At 38.2% G+C, this 14,274-nt stretch overlaps 2 pseudogenes; both read left to right on the top strand.

Annotated features, from left to right (window-relative positions):
- The window catches only part of LOC129469553 (FLYWCH-type zinc finger-containing protein 1-like), an 82,022-nt pseudogene that overhangs the window by 55,514 nt on the left and 12,234 nt on the right, over positions 1-14,274 (top strand).
- Positions 3,102-4,411, top strand: LOC134732845 (E3 ubiquitin-protein ligase RNF13-like; annotated as a pseudogene).

Here is a 14,274-nt window from a genome sequence, read left to right as displayed (position 1 = left end):
TGGGAACTGGAGTAAAGGTGACTCTTGCTATGTTTTAGCAAAGAGACTAGTGACGTTTTGCACCTGCCCTAGAGATTTGTGAAACTTTGAACTTGAGGGAGATGATTTAGGGTATCTGGTGGAAGACATTTCTAAGCAGCAAAGCATTCAAGAGGTGATTTGAGTGCTGTTAAAAGCATTCAGTTTTAAAAGGGAAACAGATCATACAAGTTTGGAAAATTTCTATCCTGATGATGTGGAGGAAAAGAAAAACCCATTTTCTGAGGATAAATTCAAGCCAGCTATAGATATTTGCATAAGTAATAAGGAGCCAAATGTTAATCACCAAGACAATGGGGAAAATGTCTCCAGGGCATGTCATAGGGCATTCATGGTCTACCCTATCATCACAGGCCTGGAGGCCTAGGAGGATAAAATGGTTTCCTTTGCCAAGCCCAGGGCCCCCCCTGGTGTGTGCAGCCTAGGGACTTTGTGCCCTGCATCCCAGCCACTCTAGCCATGGCTAAAAGGGGCCAAGGTACAGCTCGACCTGTGGCTTCAGAGGATGCAAGCCCCAAGTCTTGGCAGCTTCCATGTGGTGTTGAGCCTATGGGTGCACAGAGGTCAAAAATTGAGGTTTAGGAACCTCTGCCTAGATTTCAGAGGATGTGTAGAAATGCTTGGATGTCTAGGCAGAAGTCTGCTGCAGGAGCAGGGCCCTCATGGAGAACTCCAGCTAGGGCAATGCAGAAGGGAAATGTGAGCTTGAAGCCCCCACACAGAGTCCCCACTTGGGCACTGGCTAGCAGAGCTGTGAGAAGAGGGCCACCACCCTCCAGACCCTAGAATGGTAGATCCACTGACAGCTTGCATCATGCACCTGGAAAAGCCACTGACACTCAACATCAGCTCATGAAAGCAGCTGGGAGGGAGACTGTGCCCTGCAAAGCCACAGGGGCGGAGCTGCCCAAGACCATGGGAACCCACCTCTTGCATTAGCATGACCCAGATGTGAGACATGGAGTCAAAGGAGATCATTTTGGACTTTAAGATTTGATTGCCCTACTGGATTTCAGACTGCATGGGTACTTTAGCCCATTTGTTTTGGCCAATTTCTCCCATTTGGAATGAGTGTATTTATTCAATGCCTGTACCCTCATTGTATCTAGGAAGTAACTAAACTTGCTTTTGATTTTATAGGCTTATAGGTGGAAGGGACTTGCCTTGTCTCAGATAAGACTTTGGGCTGTGGACTTTTGAGTTAATGCTGAAATGAGTTAAGGCTTTGGGGGACTGTTTGGAAGGCATGATTGGCTTTGAAATGTGAGGGCATGAGATTTAGGAGGGGCCAGTCTTAGCTGTGTCCCCACCCAAATCTCATCTTGAATTGGAGCTCCCATAATTCCCATGTGTTGTTGGAGGGACTCAGTGGTAGATAATTGAATCATGGGGGCAGTTTTCTCCATACTGTTCTCATGGTAGTGAATAAGTCTCATAAGATCTCACAGTTTTATAACTGGTTTCCCCCTTTGCTTGGCTCTCATTTTCTCTTGCTGCTGCCATGTAAGATTTGCCTTTTGCCTTCTCCCATAATTGTGAGGCCTCTCCAGCCATGTAGAACTCTGAGTCCATTAAACTTCTTTTTCTTTATAAATTACCCAGTCTCAGATATGTCTTTATCAGTAGCATGAAAATGGACTAATACACTGCCCAAAGCTATGTACAGTTCAATGCTATTCCTATTAAACAACCAATGACATTTTTTACAGAATTAGAAAAAACTATTCCAAAATACACATAGAACCAAAAAAGAGCCTGAATAGCCAAAGCAATCCTAAGCAAAAAAAAAAAAAAAAAAAAAAAACCCACCCAAAACCAAAGGCATCACACTACCTGATATCAAAGTATACTATAAAACTATAGTAATCAAAACACATGGTAATGGTACAAAAACAGATGCATAGACCAAAGAAACAAGTGCGAGAACCCAGAAATAAAGCTGTATCCCTACAATGATCTGATCTTTGACAAAGGTGACAACAATAATCAATGGGGAAAGGAATTCCTACTCAGTAAATGCTGGGATAACTGGCTAGCCATATGCAGAAGATTAAAACTGGAACCCTTCCTTATGTTATATATAAAAATTAACTCAAGATGGATTACAAACTTAAATGTAAAACATAAAGCCATAAAAACTCTAGAAGAAAACCTAGGAAATACCATTCTGGACATAGGCCATTGCAAAGATTTCGTGATAAAGACTCCAAAAGCAATTGCAACAAAAACAAAAATTGACAATGGGACCTAATTAAACTAAAGAGCTTCTTCACAACAAAAGAAACTATCAATAAAGTAGACAGACATCCTACAGAATGGGAGAAAATATTTGCAGACTATTCCTCTGACAAAGGTATAATATTCAGAATCCATAAGGAACTTAAATCAACAAGCAAAAAAACAGTCTTATTAAAAAATGGGCAAAGGACATGGACAGACACTTCTCAAAAGAAGACATACATGTGGCCAACCATATGAAAAAATGCTCAACATCACTAATCATCAGAGAAATGAAACTCAAAACCACAATGAGATACCATCTCACACCAGTCAGAATGGCTATTACTAAAAAGTCAAAAAATTAGAGATGTTGGTGAGTTTGCAGTGAAATGGGAAAGTTTATACACTACTAGTGAGAATTAGTTCCTAGCCACTTTGGAAAGCAGTTTGGTGAATTTTCAAAAAGCTCAAAGCAGAATTACCATTTGACCCAACAATCCAATTTTTGGGTATATACCCAAAGGAATATAAACTGTTCTACCAAAAAGACACAGGCACGTGCGTATTGCAGCACTATTCACAAAAGCACAGACATGGAATCCACCCAGATGCCCATCAGTGGGGGACTGGATAAAGAAAATGTGGTACATATGCACCATGGATTTCTACACAGCCATTAAAAAGAACAAAATCATGTCATTTGCAAGATGCAGCTAGAGGCCATCATCCTAACAAATTAACACAAGAGGTGTTGTCATCCCTGTTACTACTCCAGGCTGTGGGGTCAGTGCAGATATTCAATCATGAAGTCAGGGTAGGGACTTCTCCTGTGATGTGGCCAGCAAGACTGTTTGTGTTCCGGGGGCTGGACTTCCAGGTGATTTTACAACAAGATGCTGCTCTCCATAGGAATGCTTATGCTGTCAGCCACACAAGTCTACAGCATCTTGGCTGTCCAGCTCTTTGCATTCTTAAACCTACTGCCTGTAGAAGCAGACATTTTAGCATATAACTTTGAAAATACATCTCAGACATTTGATGACCTCCCTGCAAGGTTTGGTTATAGACTTCCAGCTGAAGGTTTAAAGGGTTTTTTGATTAACTCAAAACCAGAGAATGCCTGTGAACCCATAGTGCCTCCACCAGTAAAAAACAATTCGTCTGGCACTTTCATTGTGTTAATTAGATGACTTGATTGTAATTTTGATATAAAGGTTTTAAATGCACAGAGAGCAGAATACAAAGCAGCCATAGTTCACAATGTTGATTCTGATGACCTCATTAGCATTGGATCCAACGACATTGAGGTACTAAAGAAAACTGACGTTCTATCTGTCTTTATTGGTGAATCATCAGCTAATTCTCTGAAAGATGAATTCACATATGAAAAAGGGGGCCACCTTATTTTAGTTCCAGAATTTAGTCTTCCTTTGGAACGCTGCCTAATTTCCTTCCTTATTATAGTGGGCATCTGTCTCATCTTGATAGTCATTTTCATGTTTTTGGCTATTACAAATAAAGCTGATTTGGACATCTGTTGTATGGAAATATGCTTTCATTTTTATTGGATCAAAAAATTTTTCCAGGATAGACATAGAGCTAGAAGAAACAGACTTTGTAAAGATCAACTTAAGAAACTCCCTATACGTAAATTCAAGAAAGGAGATGAGTGTGATGTATGTGCCATTTGTTCAGATGAGTAGGAAGATGGAGACAAGCTCAGAATCCTTCCCTGTTCCCATCTTATCAATGCAAGTGTGTAGACCCTTGGCTAACTAAAACCAAAAAAAACCAGTCCAGTGTGCAAGCAAAAATTTCCTTCTTAAGGCCATCCAGACTCTGACACAGATGGTAGTCAAGAATAAAATGAAGTGACTCTTTACTTAGACCTTTAGCTTCTGTCAGTGCCCAGTCATTTGGGGCTTTGTCAGAATCCCACTCACATCAGAACATGACCAAATCTTCAGACTATGAGGAAGATGACAATGAAGATACCAACAGTAGTGATGAAGAAAATGAAACTAATGAACATAATGTTGCAGTCCAGTTGCAGCCTAATTGTGAATGGGATTATAACATAGCTGTTGCAGGAAGTCAGGGACCCCGAACGAAGGGACTGGCTGTAGCCACGGCAGAGAAACATAAATTGTGAAGATTTCATTTTAATATGGATATTTATCAGTTCCCAAATAATACTTTTATAATTTATTATGCATGTCTTTATTTTAATCTCTTAATCCTGTTGTCTTCATAAGCTGAGGATGTACATCACCTTAGGACCACCGTGATAATTGTGTTAATGGTACAAATTGATTGTAAAACGTGTGTTTGAACAATATGAAATCAGTGCACCTTGAAAAAGAACAGAAAAACAGTGATTTTGGGGGAACAAGGAAAGACAACCATAAGGTCTGATTGCCTGTGGGGTCAGGCAAAAAGAGCCATATTTTTCTTCTTGCAAAGAGCCTATAAACGGACGTGCAAGTAGGGAAAATATCACTAAATTCTTTTCCTAGCAAGGAATGTTAATATTAATACCCTGGGAAAGGAATACATTCCTAGGGGGAGGTCTATAAACGGCCCCTCTGGGAATGTCTGTTTTATGCAGTTGAGGTAAGGACTGAGATACGCCCTGGTCTCCTGCAGTACCCTCAGGCTTACTAGGGTGAGGAAAAACTCTGCCCTGGTAAATTTGTGGTCAGACTGGTTCTCTGCTCTCAAACCCTGTTTTCTGTTGTTTAAGATGTTTATCAAGACAATATGTGCACCGCTGAACATAGACCCTTATCAGTAGTTCTGCTTTTTGCCCTTTGAAGCATGTGATCTTTGTACCTACTCCCTGTGCTTACACCCACGCCCTTTTTCAAACCCTTAATAAAAACTTGCTGGTTTTGAGGCTCGGGTGGGCATCATGGTCCTACCAATACGTGATGTCAACCCCGGCGGCGCAGCTGTAATTCCTGTCTTTATACTGTCTCTCTTTATTTCTCAGCCGGTCAACACTTATGGAAAATAGAACCTACATTGTAATATTGGGGGTGGGTTCCCCTGATACATAGCCAATACCATTTGACTTTCAGAAGATGATTGATTTCCCTTTAAATTGTTTAAGTATATACTGTAATTTGATTTTTTTTTGCTCCCTTCAAAGATTTCTGTAGAAATAAGTTATTTTTTAGTATTCTAAAATTTAATCAAATTGCTGAAAAAGGAATTTTGATATGGTATTTATCTGCAAGAGTGTACTTCTTCACTAATAATAATAGACTGGTGCTATAACTCAAGCATCAATTCAGCTCTTCTTTTGGAATGAAAGTATAGCCAAAACAACAACAACAAAAAGTCCTCCGTATAGCTTGCAATTAAGACCTAGATCACAGTATTTAAGTGTTTTGCATTTTATGCATGAGGTTAGTGCTACAGCTGCCTAGCATGAAATAACCCAGCTTCCACCTCCACAAAGTTACCTAGAGTTGTTGAGTTGGAATATGTTCTGGCATTTACCCGACCTTCCATCATTGGTGAGAGGCAACAAGGTAATTAATTGCCTTTCCTCCTATCAGCACAAAGAAACTCAAAGCTGTCTTTTCTCTTTCGGTTCCAAAGAGTCTTATCCTGACAGGAGCAGTCTATACTAGTGCAGATTTCAACACTTCTTTTTTTTTTTTAACGTTTTAATTACTATAGTGTTATGTAGAGATTTGACTCAACAGCTAAAGTAATGTCTCTGAACTTTACTTACTAAATTTCAGTATCCTTAAGAGTTTTGTGGTATTGTTATCAAAGCAAAAAGAAAATGCTGCATAAAAATACCAAACCTCAGCAACTGTTAATACTCAGATCATATACCTCTTAATAAATGGCATCTTATGCTAATTAGCCCTGCTAAACTGTGTACAGAGGAAATTATTCAAGTATTGGATTTGAAAGTAAGTGACTTATGTTTAACAGAACTAATGATGTCTTGAAATAATGTATTATGAAGAGCTAAATTATATTATACATCATTGTAACTATGTAGAAAATGTAGACTAATATATAATCAAAATACTAAGAATTTTTATATTGCCTTGTATGAGGGGAGTTTGAATGTTAATAAACATGTTTTCCACTTTAAGATCCAGTTAAAAAAATTAACACAACAACAGAAAACCAAATACTGCATGTTAGCACTTATTAGTGGGAGCTAAACATTGAGTGCACATGGACACAAAGAAAGGAACAATAGACACCAGAGCCTACCTGAGGGTGGAGGGTAGGAGGTAGATGAGAATTGAAAAGCTGCCTATTTGGTACTATGCTCACTACCTGGGTGACAAAGTAATTTGTACACCAGACCAGAGACATACAACTTACTCATATAACAAACCTGCACTTGTACCCTAGAACCTAAAAGTTGGAAAGAAAAAAAAAAATCATGTCATTTAATAATAAGTACACTTAACAAAAATATAAAATAATTTGTTCATGAAGACTGCAATACAGTGGTCAAAGATTTTTCTATCACATGACCAATGGCCCCTGAAATTCAAGAAGGTACATTCAACAAAATGAACTAATAAAAATTCCATGCGAAAACTTTGCTTGAAGAAACTATAAGCCTCAGATTGTTTTTGGTGAAATGTGCTATCTCTTCAATTGCAAATTCCTAGTATCAGCATTCTAAAGTAATTGAGTTATGAAATTAAATTGGATTAAGAAAGAAATAAGTAAAATAATAAATTCAGATGGCTTTTGATATAATTATTTATAACATGTTGTAATTGTTATGGAAATCTTAATTAAAAAAATAAGTCTTATTTTTGAGGGTCAGTGGTGGTACCTGTGTTAATCTTACAGTGCCATGTTTCTGGAACCTCTCATTTATGTTTCTCATCTATCAGCCTTATGCTATATCTAGACTTCTTTGATGTATCCAAAGACAATGTGGCTATTTGGAAAGAAAAAGGTAGAGTGGGGTGAGGCTCAGAGGGTTGAGAATGTAAAGCAATATAATATCCTTTGGAAAATAAATATAAAAAAAAGATTTTCCCTCCATCAAAATAAAAAAGAAAAAGGGTAGATATAGTTGAAATTATATAACACATGTTTCAAAAGAATATATACCTGTGTGTTTTGTAATATACTAGATATATATCTAGTATGTATCTATTATATATATATTATCTAATATATATCTTTGTAATCATTTTGTACAAAATTAGAGTTAATAAAAATGTTTATTTTGAAATATTAAAAGTATAGTTTGCCTAAACAGTAATGCAAATTTACTAAAGTTACTGATATGGTTTGGCTGTGTCCCCACCCAAATCTCATCTTGAATTCCCATCGTGGGAGGGACCTGGTGGGAGGTAATTGAATCATGAGGGCAGGTTTTTCCCATGCTGTTCTCATGATAGTAAGTCTCTCAAGATCTGATGGTTATTATAAGCGGGAGTTTTCCTGCACAAGCTCTCTCTTTGCCCGCTGTCATCCATGTAAGACGTGACTTGCTTCTCCTTGCCTTCTGCCATGATTGTGAAGCTTCCCTAGCCATGTGGAACTGTAAGTCAAATTAAACCTCTTTCTTTTGTAAATTGCCCAGTCTCGGGCGTGTCTTTATCAGCAGCATGAAAACGGACAAATACAGTTACATATAACTTTATGTATTTATTTATGTTTACAAATGAAGCAAGAAGAAAACGTTAGCATTAAAGGTACTAACATTATTTTAATAAAACAGAAGAAAGTAATTCTGTGTTCGAGACTTGCTGTCAAGCAGATTTGGAGAGGACTTGCTTTCCAGAAATGAAGTGAATGTGAGGGGGAAGAAATAAAAATAACTAAAATTGAAAACAAAATCTGTTGCATGCAAACTTTGTCTCAACAGTCTTCGCTGTAGTTAACGCTCTTAGCAATTTCTCCTACCTCTAATTTTTCATTTTTATCATCACAGTAGACATTAGAATACTGTTAAGGCATTCCCTGAAATGAGTAAAACCTCTCCACTTTTATTTCTCTGATAAAATAAACCTGATATAAAAGAGGATAAAAGATTATAGCTTTTCAAAATGGTCATTCTCTTTAGAATTATGCATGCCAAAAATTCCAGGCCAGTTTCAGCAACCTTAGACTTAAAGATCTTTTCGATCTGAGACATTGAAACAAAAGCAGGATGTTGACTAGCCATGTTCGTGTGCATAAACTAACTCTGTTTTAGTCAGGAGCTAACCTTAATGCATCCACAAGAAATCCAATAGAGCCAATGCGAATGAGACGTTTGCTTTTATTCCTGAAGATATTTGGGGACACAAAATAAAGTTTTACCCACAAAAACTCAGAATTTCTCCAGAAAAAGCCTTATGAACTATCTCTTCTCCCAGGAACTTCCTCTCAGCCTCTAGTCATCAGGTATGTCTTCTTTTCCATCCGACCTCCTGCCCTGATCTGCCTCTAAGAAACAATTTGTCTTTTTCTCTCCCCACCTCTGTTTTATTTTTCAAATTTATTCCAACATTACAAAGGTTATTCTAGCCTTTTTCTTTTTAAAAATTTTAACAGATTTTTATCGTTAAAAATTTCCTCATGCCTCTTTGCACAATCCCCTCTCTTTACCCCCAGCTTCCATGGATCTGATTTCTCTCTATATGCTGTTGTCTTTCCAGAATGTCATATAATTGGCCATAAAGTATGTAGTCTTTTGTGTCTGGCTTCTTTCAGTTAACACAATGCTTTGAAATTCATACATGCTACATGTACTCGTGGTTTGTTCCTTTTTACTGGTGAGTAGTGTTTCATTGCATGGTTGTACTACAGTTTGTTTCTCCATTTACCAGTATGTTTATATGTTGCTGTTTTTAGTTTTTGGCTATTATGAATAAAGTTGTCATAAATATTTCCACATAGGTTTTTGTGTGGTCACATATTGTTATTTATTTTGGATAGTTACAAATGAGATTGCTGGTTCGTATAATATATTTAACTTTATAGGTACTGTTAAACTATTTTTCACATGAACTGTATTATTTTGCATTCTCACCAATAATGTTTGAGATATCCAGTTGCTCTACATCCCTGTCTTGACTTGATAATGTCATTCTTTTGAATTGTAGCAATTCTAGTAAATGTGTCGTATGTCTTTGTGGTTTTAATTTACATTTTCTCAATGATTAATGATGTCTAACATCTTGTCATGTACTTATTTGCCCTCTGTATATCTTCTTTATTTTTCGTTTTTAAATTTGCAAATTTAGCACCAAGCCTGGCCAATTTTTGTATTTTTTTGTAGAGACAGAGTTTTGCCGTGTTGCCCAGATTGGTTTTGAACTTCTGGGCTCAAATGATCCACCCGTGTTGGCCTCCCAAAATGCTGGGATTACAGGTGTGAGCTACTGTGCCTGGGCTATATATCTTCTTTAATGAACTGTTATTCAAATGGCTTTTAAAATTAGGTTGTTTGTGTTTTTATTGTTGAGTCGTAAGAGTTCTTATATTCTAAATATTTTTCTAAATTTTTTAAAGTTTTTTTTTTTATTTCTTAGGAATATCTCTATTGCAGTAATGTTGCAAATATTTTTTCCTAGTTTGTCAGTTGTCTTTTTTAAATTAAATTAAATTTTTTTTTTCTGGGAAGAGAAAGTCTCCAGTGTAGACAGAAGGTGCTCTTTCTTCCCCTAGTTTATTGTCTTTTGATGTTACTAATGGTATTTCTTGCAATAAAAAGGTATCTATCTATCTATCTATCTATCTATCTATCTATCTATCTACTTATTTAGAGATGGAGCCTTGCTCTGTCACCCAGGCTGGAGTGCAGTGACATAATCTTAGCTCACTGCAACCTCCACCTCCCAGGCTCAAGCAATTCTCCTTCCTCAGCCTCCTGAGTATTTGGGATTACAGGCACCCACCACCATGCCCAGCTAATTTTTGTATTTTTAGTAGAGATGGGGTTTTACCATGTTGGACCAGGCTGGTCTCAAACTCCTGACCTAAAGTGATCTGGCTGCCTTTGCTGAGACCAGCTCGGTGGAGACCTTAACCCAGCAGCGCTAGAGGAATTAAAGACACACACACAGAAATACAGAGTGTGAAGTTGGAATCGGGGCTGACAGCCTTCAGAGCTGAGAGCCACGAGCAGAGTTTTACCCACATATTATTGATAGCAAGCCAGTGATAAGCATTGTTTCTCTAGATTATAGATTAACTAAAATGAGAAACAAAGGGATGGGTTCTGACTAGTTATCTGCAGCAGGAACATGTCCTTAAGGCACAGATCACTCATGCTATTGTTTGTGGTTCAGGAACGCCTTAAGTGGTTTTCTGTCCTGGGTGGGCCAGGTGTTCCTTGCCCTCATTCCAGTAAACCAACAACCTTCAGCGTGGGCATCATAGCCATCATGAGCATGTCACAGTGCTGCAGAGATTCTGCTTATGGCTAGTTTTGGGGCCTGTTTATGGCCAGATTTGGGGGCCTGTCCCTAATATGCCTTGGCCTGCCAAAGTGCTGGGATTATAGGTGTGAGCCACTGTGCCTGGCAAAAAATGTTTATTTTTAAAACTCTACTCACATTTCTCAATTTAAAAAATTGCCACCGGATTTTGAGTCATAGGAAGCCTCTCTTAACAATGAGGTTTAAAGAGGAATTCACTCATGCTTTCTTCTAGTGAATTGCATTTCTTCTGTCTAATTACATTTTAAAATATTTATATTTGATAATTTGTGAATTTTATTCTTGTATTTGATGTGAAGTCTGCATCTAATTTTATTTTTTTCCATATGATTCATCAATTGACCCAGTAGGAGACAGGACTAGCTGGATTTCCTAGGCCAACTAAGAATTCCTAAGCCTAGCTGGGGAAGGTGACCACACCCACCTTTAAACACAGGGCTTGTAACTCAGCTCACACCTGACCAATCAGGTAGTAAAGAGGGCCCACTAAAATATAAATTAGGCTAAAAGCAGGAGGTAAAGAAATAGTTATATCATATATCGCCTGAGAGCACACAGGGAGGGACAATGATTGGGATATAAACTCCAGGAATTTGAGCCGGGAGTGGGCAACCCCCTTTAGGTCCCCTCCCATTGTAGGGGAGCTCTGTTTTCACTCTGTTAAATCTTGCAACTACACACTCTTCTGTTCCGTGTTTGTTCTGGCTTGAGCTGAAGTTTTGCTCTCTGTCCACCACTGCTGATCGCCACCTTCACAGACCCACCATTGACTTTCACCCCTCTGGATCCGGCAGGGTATCTGCTGCACTTCTGATCCAGCAAGGCGCCCATTGCCATTCCCGTTTGGGCTAGAGGCTCGTCATTCTTCCTGCACAGCTAAGTGCCGGGGTTTGTCCTAATCAAGCTGAACACTAGCTGCTGGGTTCCATGGTTCTCCTCCATGACCTACGGCTTCTAATAGAGCTATAACACTCACTGCATGGCCCAAGGTTCCATTTCTTGGAATCCGTGAGGCCAAGAACCCCAGGTCAGAGAACAAAAGGCTTTCTGCCATCTTGGGAGCGGCTGCCACCATCTTGAGAGCAGCCCATCACCATCTTGGGAGCTCTAAGAACAAAGACCTGCCCGATAACACCAGCACTATTTATTAAACCTTTGTTCCAGTGATTTGAGATGATATTTTTATCATATATTTAATTTCTACATATATTTGTGTCTACTTCTGGGCTTTCTATTTAATTTCTGTTATGCAACAGTACCACATTACTTTAGCTATATATGGTCTATAGTATGTTTTAATGTAGGATTAAATCTAGACAGGATTAGTATCCCTCATAGATTTAGTGTTTTCCTGACAATTTTTGCATATTTGTTTTTTCATATGAACTTTTTAAAGATAAACTTTTTATTTTAGAATAGTTTTAGATATATAAAAAGTAGCAAAAATAGTGCAGAAAATTCCCGATATACTCCACACAGTTTCCCTTTATTATTAACATCTCAAAATAGTATAGTACATTTGTCATGATAATTGAACCAGTAACTACCAATAACAATAATGCCTTGTTATTAACTGAAGTTCATACTTTATTCATATTTCTTTGGTTTTGACCTAATGTTCGTTTTCTGTGCTAGGATTCCATCCTGGATACCACATTATATTTATCTGTCATATCTTCTTAGGCTCCACTTGGCTGTGGTAGTTTTTCAGGGTTTTCTTGTTTTTTTGATGACCTTGATGGTTTTTAAGAATTCTTGGTCAGGCATTTTATAGAAGATCTCACAATTGGGATTTCTTTGATGTTTTCCTCATGATTATATTGGGTTTTGGGTTTGAGAGAGGAAAACCAAAGATGGAAAGTGACATACTTATCATATATTGTCAACGTGACATCGCTGTTGATGTGAACCTTGAACACTTGGCAGAGAGAGTTTTTATCGTTTCTCCACTGTGAAGTTACCCTTTTCATACTACTCTTGATAAGGAAGTCACTATATATAGACCACACTTAAAGATTGGGGAGTTATGCTTCTCTTCCGTGAGGATCGAGTATCTACATAAATTATTTGAAATTCCATCCTAAAGATTTATCTATTCTTCCCCATATATTTATTCAATTATTTATTTATGTCAGGATAGACTCATGCATATTTATTCTATATTTTGGGCTATAATCTGATATTTCTTTATTTTGTTGCTGAAATTGTTTCAACTTTGGCCCCTGAGGACTCTTTCAGTTGGCTCCTGTGTCCAGTTGACATACCCCCATCATTATGATTTTGTTTGAGAATTTCCTTTTATTCCTATACTACATGTATTTTACACCTTTTTAAACTGCCTCACAGTTCTTGAATGTTCTGTTTTTATACTTTTCCTTTCCTCTTTTCTCTTTGCGTTTAAATCTGGGAAGTTTCTATTGACCTATCTGCAAGCTCACTGAGACTTGGTTGTGTCCAGTCTCCTGATGAGCCCATCCAAGATGCTCTTCACTTCTGTTACAGTGCTTTTTCTTTTTTTTTTCTTTTTTTTGAGACAGAGTCTTGCTCTGTTGCCCAGGCTGGAGTACAGTGGCACGATCTTGGCTCACTGCAAGCTCTGCCTCCCAGGTTCACACCATTCTCCTGCCTCAGCCTCCCGAATAGCTGGGATGACAGGCACCCGCCACCATGCCCGGCTAATTTTTTGTATTTTTAGTAAAGATGGGGTTTCACCGTGTTAGCCAGGATGGTCTTGATCTCCTGACCTCGTGATCTGCCCGCCTCAGCCTCCCAAAGTCCTGGGATTACAGGCATGAGCCACCACGCCCGGCCAGTGCTTTTTACTTTTAACGTTTCCCTTTGAGTCTGAGAGTTTCCATCTCTCTGCTTAAATAACCCATCTTTTCTTGAATGTTGTCTCCCTACAGTGCATATTAATCATAATTATTTTAGATTCCCTGTCTGATAATTTCAACATCTGTGTTATATCTGAGTCTGGTTCTTATGCTTGCTTTGTCTCTTCACTGATTATTTTCTTGCCTTTTGCCTTTCTTTGCCTTGTCATACCTTAAAAACTGGACATGTTGTATCAGATAATATGAACTGAGGTAAATGGGCCTTTAATGTGAGGATTTATGTTAACTTGCCTAGGAGTGGGGCTATGTTTAATGTTTCCTATAGCTATAGTTATCAGAGGCTTCAAATATGTCCCTCGTTTTTTTTCTCCCTTCTTGATTTTGGGACTTCCTAAGTACATTTCAGAGTCTGTATCTTGCTGCTCCTTTAGCTGTAATCCAATTGTAATTATACTGTAATCTTGTTTGTGTGGTGGTATGGTGGTAAGGTGTGGAGGGATGGAAGCATTCTATAATATTCCAATTAAATCTCAGTGTTTAGTGGTCTTCTCTTTTGGGGCTATGACCTTCACCTGTGTTTCTCTCCTTTCATCCCTGCTCCCTTCTTTAGCTATGACATTCCCAATTTATTGCTTCTAATTCCTGACACCTTTTAACATTATTTTAAACCCCTTTAGGTGAGACAGAAAAGCTAGAGGCTACTGGAGTGGGAGGAATGATTTACTGATAGGAACCCCACAGGTTATCACAGA

Source organism: Symphalangus syndactylus, chromosome 17 (genome assembly GCF_028878055.3).
Source record: "Symphalangus syndactylus isolate Jambi chromosome 17, NHGRI_mSymSyn1-v2.1_pri, whole genome shotgun sequence".
NCBI classification, from domain to species: Eukaryota; Metazoa; Chordata; class Mammalia; order Primates; family Hylobatidae; genus Symphalangus; species Symphalangus syndactylus.
Note: the sequence above shows the minus strand (reverse complement) of the source record. Positions and strands in the feature narration are given on the sequence as shown.